This window comes from Mustelus asterias, chromosome 25 (assembly GCF_964213995.1).
Source record: "Mustelus asterias chromosome 25, sMusAst1.hap1.1, whole genome shotgun sequence".
NCBI lineage: Eukaryota > Metazoa > Chordata > Chondrichthyes > Carcharhiniformes > Triakidae > Mustelus > Mustelus asterias.
In genome coordinates, this window is record NC_135825.1 from 3,182,188 (window position 1) to 3,190,669 (window position 8,482).

Sequence of the window (8,482 nt, forward strand, 5' to 3'; positions counted from 1 at the left end):
TGGTCACAAGTAAGGCTTACATTAACACTGCAATGAAGTTACTGTGAAATTCCCCTAATTGTGGGCATTAAGGAAATCAGCCGATATGGGGAAAGGTTAGAAAAGTGAAGTTGAGATGGAAGATCTTACTGAATGATGTAGCAGGGTCAAGAAACCATCTGACTTGCTCCTGTTCCTATTTCTTATGAAACAGCAAGGATGTGTGACTAATTGGATAGCTTTGCGCAAGATGGGCTGAATGGCCTTTTTTGGCTGTATAATTCTAATGAATTACAATTCTTAACTGATTACATTTCCAAAGTACTTCATTGGTTGTACAGCACTTTGAGAGTCCGGTAGTCATGCAAAATGCCTTGTAAATCAAGTCTTCCTTTTCTTATTTCTTTACAAGGTTTTCTTTTCAACCGCCTCGTAATTACTCCTCTTGATCCCCAAGTCATTGCGTACCATCAGGAGTATTAACCTCGGAACGATTGCATTGGAACCACGTGCTGTCTTAAAATGACAAATACCCAGGGAAAGCAGCTCAATGTACGATGTACACAAAGGTGCTTTTGATTTCAGTAATGTGCTTGATGTGAATTCAGTTGGAAACAGCACTCTCCAGCAATGACTTTAAGTCCTCAGAGCTGAATTACAGCTTGTGTAGAAAGCAGAGCTAGAAATCTTCAGACTGACCCCCCCAGCTGGTGAAATTACAACTGGAGGAAGAAACTTGTGTAACTTTTGGCCTAATTGTGGAGAATGGCTGCTTAAACATGGGCTAGTGTTCCCTTGAGGTTAGAAAGTTAAAGGTGATTTAATTGAAGTACTTAAAATAAAAACTATTATTTAGGGTAGAAAGCGAGAAACTGGTTCCTCTGGTGGGCAATCCAGTACAAAGGGATATGATCTTAATTAAAATTGAACCATTCAAGAGTGAAATCAGGAAGCGCTTTATCGGTAGAAACCTGAAACCATCTTCCCCACGAAAGCAAAGTTTTTTTTTTAAAGTTTAAAGTTTATTTATTAGTGTCACAAGTAAGGCTTGTATTAACGCTGCAATGAAGTTGCTGTGAAACTCCCCTAGTTGCCACACTCCAGCGCTTGTTCAGGTCAATGCACCTAACCAGTACGTCTTTCAGAATGTGGGAGGAAACAGGAGCACCTGGAGGAAACCCACACAGGGACGGGAAGAACGTGCAGACTCCAAACAGACAGTGACCCAAGGCGGGAATCCCTGGCGCTGAGAGGCAGCAATGCTAACCACTGTGCCACCATGCAACCCATATATAATATTTTAAGCAGCTGTGGATACTGGGAATCAGTTGACATTTAAGAATGAGATCAATAGATTTTTGTTGAGTAAAAATATCAAGGGTTTTGGGCTAAAGTTGGGTATGAACTGAAGTTTAGCTTTTGTTTCATTGAATGGCAGAACAGGCTTGAGGGGCTGAATGGCCCTTTGTTCCACTGACATCTGTTTGGCAGTAAAGGTAATTATATTGCTGGGAGAAGTTGAAAAGATTGGGACATCTAAAAAAAATCTTGCAGCATGTTAAAGGATTAGAAAACAATTTAGATTTAAATAGCACCTTTCACAGCGCCAGTATATCCTAAATACTTAACCAATTAAACATCCTTTAAATTTAGTCTTATGACGTGGAGAACTGGTAATAAAATGTTGCTTTAAATAGCCTGCAGGTGGAAGCCTTCCAGCTCCTTTGAAGCTGTGAAACCTGGTGTCAAAATAAATGGATCAACTCTGCACGAGAAATCCAATTGGCCCATCCTGGTTCATTCACTTCAGCTCATTCACTTTGACTCAACATTTCAGTATTCTGTCTTCTTATGGTGCCTTTATATTCAATGAAACTCTTACAAGTCCCACCAGCTCCCCCATGCACAGTTCTTGTGCAGTCTGTTCAAACCAACCCTGCTGAGGCCAGTCTTCAGTCGATCGCTTTTTACACTTGGCTTGCAAGTGGGCTGAAACTGCATATCCTTTAAACATTGAAAATAGAAGCATGAGTAGGCCATTCAGCCCTTTGAGTCTTAACTCTGCAGGGGCATAGGACAAGGAGTAGGTTAGTCAGCCCCTCATGTTTGTTCCACCTGTATGAGAAAAGACCCCCTAACATGAGGGCCTGCTGTATGCCTTTTGTCTCATCACTGTCTGCCAATTTTTAGGCTTTGCATATTGCTTTGGCTACTGCCTGAATCGCCTATAAATTTGACCTCTCTCTACATTCCCAAGTGGTCAAACGCAGTTGGAAACAGTGGGTGGTCGATCCCCGGGGGAACCACATTCCGCATCCGCTTTCCTCAGCATTGCTTCCCTGACGAGCAAACTATTCTTCATCTGATCCCATTCAATAAATCACTGATCCCATTGCAGCAAAACGGCCAATTAGCTTTTGTAGACCTAAATGAGAGCTGAGCAGATGGCAAAATCTGATTTTAAAACCTGATGAATTTAATCTAACAATCAAATGATGTAATCTGTGTAAACAGGGTTCCCGAGCAATGACCACTTGCCAACATGATGGACAGCCTTTATACTGAAGAATTATTTCGTCCTCTGGACACATAGGGAGGTAGGAATTCCACAGCCTCGTTCTCCAATTTTTAACGAGAGGAACTGTATACATTGTCTTGTCCCGAAGATGATTTTTAATGCTTAAATTTGGTTATTCAGAGTAAAAATTGCTTCCCAGGCACTTGTATTTTCTATTCACTTTACTGTATTTGTAATTTTTTATCCATTTATAATCGTAAGTTGTTTTAAAATGAAAGTATGGCTCCTTTAAGATATTGTAATATCGTTAGCTTGCAGGAGAATTCCTTCAGGTTTATCTTAATTTACCAATAGTCAGCATTATTGAAATGCTTCTGTGTATCTAGCAGTAATTTATGAAGACATCTACTTTATTTTTGAACATTTCTATCAGTGTAGCAGAGTTAATGCCCAGAAGGGTTTTGTATTTTTGTATTTCTGTTGAGTATATTTACATTAATGTAAACTTTTCAGCCAGTCTGCATGTGTTATTGACATCATTGATTTATAAATCTTCAGAATACTGTGACACACTGTCGCACTGCAAGTGTGCTTGTCTGTTCTTGGAGGGCGTCAATGCACTGTCAAGCTGCAAGTGTGCCTGTCTCTTCTTGGGGTCACTACACTGTCATTATTGTATGTACATCTTCCATTGTCTGGATCCAAGAAAGCTCAACAATGTCACGTTATGTGTGGAGCTTCCTATTTCAGTGAGGGAGATGGTTGGTTGTGGGTCACCTGTCCGTTTTGCACTCTACCCATTGAGTTGAATCCACTACTGTCAAGATGAAGGCCGCACACCCAAAGTGGAATGTTCTTTGTGAGTGTGCTCTTTCTGGGCTATGAGGATATTACCTAAAGACTAGGCATGAAGGGCTCGCTTGCGGGCGACCAGATTATGTTTAAGAACCTGTTGCGTATTGAATATTCACAGTCGGGACTGCAGGAATGTCAAAGTCACTGGATATCATTAGCAATTTGGGTCAACAGGGTTCATTTGAGTCGCTGAAACACAAAGATCATAAGAGTGCTCTGGGTGTGTCATTGGTCTGCTGATCTCAGCTAGGCCAATGGTAGCAATATTCCAATTGGCTTCAGAACCCATGGGATAGGTTGGGGAATAAATCTCTCAGGACTCCTTATCCAGTACCATCTGCTGGAAAGTGTACTCTCCACGGTCAACTCCACGGAAGACTTGCATCTCACCCACCCTGTACGAATCGAAATGAGAGGGAGCGTCTGTGCTCCATGCGAGCCAATCGACCTCGGACAGCTGCTTGTTGTTACCTCACTTTGTGGACGGACAACCACTTGTACTGACGATGCAAAGTACTGCTCAAAACACACACACAACTCTGTGCAAAGCCAGTGATCCATTGAGAAAACTATTCATGAGAAGCTTACCTGCAAATAAGATTTCAGAATGGCATTTGCTTGGGAAGTAAGCTTTGCTTTGCTTGGCCTTAGTTCTATTGCAAACCCTATAAATTCTTGTCTCAGTGAAGGGTGTAGTAAAGTTTTAATGACGCAGAGTGTGAGCAGATGGTACATTTTTAAGATAAATAAACCTCTACGTGATATTAACTCGTTGCTCAGTGAATTTCTTTAGCTCACCTATATGAAGCATGTTTTATCCTTTTAAAATGTTGCTTTGTAAGATTTTAAATTTGAGCGGGCAGATGGAATACATAGAACATTTCTTTGAAGTATTTTTTTAAATAAAGTGGAAAAAGTGCTGAAGTTGTCCTTTTTTATTGTGATTTTTCAAACATGGGGGAGCAGCATTTTACAAAGAATTGCATAGCATTTGCAGCAGGCCATTCGGCCCAACTGATCCATGCTGGTTTCAAGGAATCACACGAGACTCCTCCAATCCCTCTTGCCCTAAAAGCAAAGTGCTGGAAAAACTCAACTGATCTGGCAGCATCTGTGGAGAGAGAAACTGAGTTAACGTTTCGAGTCCGTTATGACACTTCTCAGGAACTGACCCTCACTCTAGCCACCCTAACTTCTCATGAATTCCCTATTGGAATTACAGCTTGTATTTATGGACCAGGTTTTGGATTGTTCCACAAGTTCAAACGTCTCTACATGTATTTGGGTTTCGGTGCATGCACTTCATGATGGTTTTATACCAGCTGTGAGGCAAGCCTGGTTAAATGTTCTGTTGGTGATGATTTGATGAACTGCATAGGCAGTGCAGGATATTGAGCATGTATTCCAATAAGACCATAAGACATAGGAGCAGAATTAGGCCACTCGGCCCATCGAGTCTGCTCCGTCATTCAATCATGGCTGATATTTATTCCTCATCCCCATTCTCCTGCCTCTTCTCCATAAACCCCTCATCCCCTTATTAATCAAGAACCTATCTTTCTCTGTCTTAAAGACACACAATGACCTGGCCTCCACATCCTTCTGCGGCAAAAAGTTCCACAGATTCACCACTCTCTGTGGAACTCTTTGCCGTAGAAGGCAGTGGAGGCCAGGTCATTGAGTGTCTTTAAGGCAGAGATAGATAGGTTCTTGATTAATAAGGGGATGAGGGGTTTATGGGGAAAAGGCAGGAGAATGGGGATGAGGAAAAAAAATCAGCCATGATTGAATGGCGGAGCAGACTCGATGGGTCGAGTGGCCTAATTCTGCTCCTTGGTCTTATGGGAATACATGCTCAATATCCTGCACTGCCAATGCAGGGTTTATAGGGAAGGATGGGAGTGAAGGGAGGTGGTTTACTTTCAGAGAACACCATATTACATTTCCAATATTTCAAAGCACTCAAATCCATTGGATGACTTTCAAATTTATTAAGTTTATTAAGGTAAATGTAGTAGCCAATTTGTAGACAGCAAGTTCCCGTAACACAGATAAAAGCAATTACTGCGGATGCTGGAATCTGAACCCAAAAGAGAAAATGCTGGAAAATCTCAGCAGGTTTGGCAGCATCTGTAAGAGAAAATAACTGAGATATCAAGTCCAGATGACCCTTTGTCAAAGCTGACAAAGGGTCATGTGGACCTGAAACATCAGCTCTTTTCTCTCCTTACAGATGCTGTCACCCCATAAACAGATTGCCAGGTGATCAACATATTTCTCTTCCCATTCCTTCCCCCTCTCTGTCTCTCTCTATCTCCCTGTTCCCCTTCCTCCCTGCCCATACCTCTCTGTAAGGAGAGAAAAGACCTGAAGTTTCGAGTCCAGATTACCCTAGCTAGCTTTGACAAAGGGTCGTCTGGACTCGAAACATCAGCTCTTTTCTCTCCTTACAGATGCTGCCAGACCTGCTGAGAGTTTCCAATGTTTTCTCTTTTGGTTTCTGATTCCAGCATCCGCAATAATTTGCTTTCATCCCCTCTGTCTTCCTTCCTCTTCTCTCTCCATCCCCCTCTCTCCCTTACCCCCTCTCTAGCTTCCTGTTTTTATCTTCCCACTCTTCCTGTCACCCCGCCTGAAATTTGCTGCCCCCTTAGCCCACCATCCCTCTTTCTTCCTGCTACCCAGTACTTCAACTTGGTTCTTTCAACCACGTGCTTTTTCCCAGTTGCATCAACGTTTGGTGACAGCAATAGTGAACAATTCAGTAAAATATCTTGCTCAACACAAACAGTGCCATTATTGACTGTTCCTTGATTTAATATAGAGAATACACAGAGAACTGTGGCTGGAGTTCTAAATGCAGATATTAAGATATCTGGGAGCACTGTTGTACTTGGCTATATTGATGCCTTGTGTACTAGGGCAATCTCAGCTAATTTCCAGAGCCTGCACCAGGTAACCCATTTGACTCAACATCTGCCATTGGACTATTGCACCCACCAGGAATCTAATTTAGATTTATAGTAGCCAATTGTCTGTAAATCCAATTACATCCTAGCCAGGAGATTTTGATCACATTTACATTTATATGCAACTCGATGCCAATTAGGAAATTGTCCAGTTTTTATTTCAGTTCTTAGGGAAGCTACGGAACGAGGTGGTAAATACTCTTGTCACAGAGTCCGAAGTTGAGGAGTTCAAGTCCCACTTCTCAATTTAAGCAGATAGGCATGAATGCAGATAGTGTATAAGGCGATCAGATCATTTGAATTATACAAAACAGCATCAGGAATTTGGGGTTAGAAAAATTGAGTTAATTAGGTTATTGGAATTAAGTAATGTTGCGTCTGAGGACGGCAGACTCAGCTGATGGAATGCTGCAGTTTTGGAGGCAAACTCTGAGCATCGTTGTGACATTAAAGGCACTATATAAATGCAAGTTCTTGTGCCATCCTTTGTGTGAGACTGTATGTAAGCTGAGAGACTCCCTTGTGGGCGTAAAGGATCCTATGGCACTACTCAAAGCAGGGGCATTTGTCCCAGTATCTTGGCCAATATTTATTCCTCAACCAACATCACTAACATAAATTGTCTTATCTCATTGCTGTTTGTGGGATCTTGCTGTGCGCCACTTGGCTGCCACATTTCCTACATTATAACAGTGACTACATTTCAATAGTACTTAATTGTTGTGAAGCGGTTTAAGACATCCTGAGTCTGAAAGATGCTACAGAAACACATTCTTACTGCTTTGTTTTCTCCTGATCCACATATGGACATGGACTGTGTGTAAAGGCGAGAGATGCTGCAGACAATCCTTGCAGGTGATGAGCCTCAAACCGCTTCCTCTTCCCCCTTCAGGAACTGCACCCTGAGAGAGCATTGGCGACCAGAGACTTCCATTGGATTGGTCATGATTATGTTTGGTAAAGTACTGCAGTGGTTTGCCATTGATTTGATTTATTATTGTCCCATTTATTGGGATACAAGTGAAAAGTATTATTTCTTGCATGCTATACAGACTAAACATACGGTTTATAGAGTACATATGGGAGAAGGAAAGGAGAGGGTGAAGAATATAATGTAACAGTCGTAGCTAGGGTGTAGAGAAAGATCAACTTAATATAAGCTAGGTGCATTCAAAAGTGATGGCAGCAGGGAAGAGGCAGTTCTTGAGTTGGTCAATAAGTGATCTCAGACTTTTGTAACTTTTTCCTGACGGGAGAAGGTGGAAGAGAGAATGTCCGGAATGCGTGGGAACCTTGATTATTCTGGCTGCTTTGCCGAGGCAGCGGGAAGTGTAGACAGAGACGGAGAGGGAGGCTGGTTTGCGTGATGGACTGGGCTACGTCCACTACCCTTTGTTGTTTCCATCTGCAGTGTGGCTGGCCAAGAATCTCTCCCACTCCCACTGCCTGTCATCACATATATTGGAAAGAATGACAGGCTCATAGTCAACCTGTTTGGTCACATGATGCAGACACCTTCCATGGCCATCGAGTCTTGAAGTGGAGTTTGAAGCTGGAGCTTCTGGCCCAGAGGTAGGGATACTCTCCACTGTCCCACAAGACTAAGATTGGTGGCATAGTGGACAGTGAAGAAGGTTATCGAGGACTGCAGCGGGATCTTGATCAATTGGGCAAGTGGGCTGAAGAATGGCAGATGGAGTTTAGAAAAATGCGAGGTGATGCATTTTGGTAGATCGAACCAGGGCATGACTTACTCACTTAATGGTAGGGCGTTGGGGAGAGTTATAGAACAAAGAGATCTAGGGGTACAGGTTCATAGTTCCTTGAAAGTGGAGTCACAAGTGGACAGAGTGGTGAAGAAGGCATTCGGCATGCTTGGTTTCATTGGTCAGAACATTGAATACAGGAGTTGTATAAGACATTGGTAAGGCCACTCTTGGAATACTGTGTATAGTTCTGGTCACCCCATTATTATAGAAAGGATATAATTAAACTGGAAAGAATGCAGAAAAGATTTACTCGGATGCTACAAGGACTTGATGGCTGGAGTTATAAGGAGAGGCTGGATAGACTAGGACTTTTTTCTCTGGAGCGTAGGAGACTGAGGGGTGATCTTATAGAGGTCTATAAAATAATGGGAGACATAGATCAGCTAGACAGT

At 42.3% G+C, this 8,482-nt stretch overlaps 1 protein-coding gene across 4 annotated transcripts in view; it reads left to right on the forward strand.

The window, feature by feature from the left end:
* LOC144511752 (lysine-specific demethylase 9-like) overlaps positions 1-7,273 on the forward strand; it is an 85,518-nt gene extending 78,245 nt beyond the window's left edge. Inside the window, exons 8-9 of one of the 4 annotated variants that reach the window (XR_013500903.1) lie at positions 392-548; positions 2,494-3,071. The gene's annotated coding sequence lies outside the window, so the exon portion shown is untranslated. Of the gene's footprint in view, positions 1-391; positions 3,072-7,213 lie in introns of those variants that run through there. The other 3 variants (XM_078241989.1, XM_078241987.1, XM_078241988.1) reach the window with 3 other exon arrangements.
* Positions 7,274-8,482: the final 1,209 nt, after the last annotated feature.